We start from the raw sequence: 2,611 nt of genomic DNA on the forward strand, positions 1-2,611 counted from the left end.
AATAAACACTAAATATGAGTCTCATGGCACAAAATAAACAAAATAGTATAGTTCCGACATAATAAAAATTATAAAAAATAAGCCTAGTAATACTTTCACAAAAGTAAAACATTTCTAAGCACCGTATGTTGTGTCCGCGTCCTAGCCTGGTGGGTTATCCGTAAAGATGGAAATAAAATGGGAGTGAACTATGAAACTAAGTGTGAGTTCAATCACAAGAAAACTAGTGCAAACAGTAGACAAAACATACAGAATATCAATTCATAGAATTCATCACAATTAATTAGCAATACATAATATCGGTAAATCATATCAATTCATCAAAATAATATCTCAATGTTCAAAGCCATGTATATGTCTTATAAATTCAATGCAATTTCAGTTAATTAGAATTGATCCCACCCAACTCCACTACACATACAGTAAGAGTTTCCCACAACTCCTCTACTTTACACCACGGTGTGGATGAACCACTAACATTGTAGATGAACTGCTAGTACGGTATGGATAAACCACTAATAATAAAAAAGGGTGGATGAACCAACAGGGTTTTTCTGATAAATTTTTTTTGCAAATAAGTTGTCAGTAGGCTATAGATGCATAACACATTTGCAAATTAAAGTTGCTAATACGATATGGGTAAACCACTAATCGGTGTAGATAAAAGTTGCTAATACGGTGTGAATAAACCACTAAATGGTGTAGAGAAGCTGCTTGTACTTCCTCCGTACATATAGTCCCACCTTATACAATACAATAAGGCAAGCTCAAACAGATCAATATGATAGCATTTAATTGCGCTTTTAACAGAACAACATAGTAGCAATCAATATGCTTATAACAGTTCAATACAGTAGCAATTAATATGCTTAAAACAGTTCAACTCAATAGCAAAAGTCATGTTTATTTAAGTGTTCGACTTAACGGTGTCATAAAGCATACTATACGTACAATCGCAAACACTGAAGCAATAATCATACATATTTTTCACAATTCATACACTTATATAATCATCATATTAATAGGGTCAGTTTATTCTTGGATTTTGACATAATTCATAGTCTTAGGGACTTAATTGAATAATATAGTATACTAAAATAGTTTGAGAATCAATCAAGGACTAAACTGAACATATCATAAAATTTTGGGCAAAAATATAAAATCTAAAAAATAGGGGCAAATTTGTAAAATCTGAAACTTAGGGGACACACGACCGTGTGGAAAGCCCTGGACTGTGTGGAGGGGGTACACGGCCATGTGACTAGGCTGTGTGATAGACTGTGGCGGTGTGGTATTTGCAAAATCAACTTAAAGAGGAGACATAGCCATGTAGCAGGCTGTGTAGAGGGTCTTAGGCCATGTTAGAATAAAAAAACCTAGGGTTTCTGAGGGATATGGCCATGTGAGGGGTTGTGTGATCCATATGGGTAGCCTCATTTCGATACACGATTTGCCCCGATTTACTTGTAAAAAAGCACACACCTTTCACCGAAATTCTAAGCAACGTCCCTCACGTTCAAATCTTATTTGATGCACCTGTAACATGTCCTTCAAATCACATTTGTACACAGGTTAGGTTTTGTTTTCTAAGATTTATTAAGATTCTACAATATTAACGAAAGATTCATCAAGAACCAAAAAAGATTGATTAGATTGAATGAAATATTAGTTTCAATCAAAAATATTACGAAAATTTGGGATCTAAACTTTGAATCAAGATATATTTACCAATTTTTTATAAGAATAGAGATGCTATTGACGTCAATCACAAGAGAAAGAAAATGAAAAGAGAATAAATAGAAGGATAGAGGGTAAATTCTATTAGGATTTGAAAATGGGCAAATTGAAATTCTAATTAAGAAAAGAAGATAAAAAAAAGATGGTAGAATTATAATTCTATTTGAATTTTGAGAAAAGGTAATATATGAGTTCTAATTAGGAAATAATTTTTTTCTGAATTTGAAATTAAAATGAAAGTGGGAAAGAAGGCAACGACTGAAACTCTGGTTTTAAGGAGTATCATCGCCTTACCATTGAGGCTATTGCTCATTATTTCTTAATTTTGCATATTTTAATGTTTGGGGACTTGCCGAAATTCAACATTATAAGGAAAATGAGGGCTCAAACTTAGGTCTTTTGAGAAGTGTTCTAGCGTTTTAACCATGGGGCTATCACCCATTTCTTGTTAAGTTTTATCCTCAACAGTATATATTTTAGTGTGGCCGTTATCTTAGGTTATTGAAAATTAAAAGAAAAAAATTGAAAGGAATAGGGATTGAACCTAGGACTTCTAGGATGGAGGCACTAATGCCTAACTAATCAATCTATATCTTATTTCTTTATTATTTTATTCACTTAATTGTATATATTTATTTCGAACCCAACTTACTTATTTTTTATTAGCTTAATATTTACTCAATTTTTTTCTTATTAACTTATTTAACTTTATAATTTTTAACACATGCCTATTTTAGTTTATATACAATAATTAATACTCATAGTCAAGCCTTATCATTAATATTTTAATTCATTTTACCTATTTTCCAATTTGGTCCTAACTCAATTAAAACATATTATTTTCAAATTAAATGTAACAACCCGTTTTTAGGTC

This window comes from Gossypium hirsutum, chromosome A06 (assembly GCF_007990345.1).
Source record: "Gossypium hirsutum isolate 1008001.06 chromosome A06, Gossypium_hirsutum_v2.1, whole genome shotgun sequence".
NCBI lineage: Eukaryota > Viridiplantae > Streptophyta > Magnoliopsida > Malvales > Malvaceae > Gossypium > Gossypium hirsutum.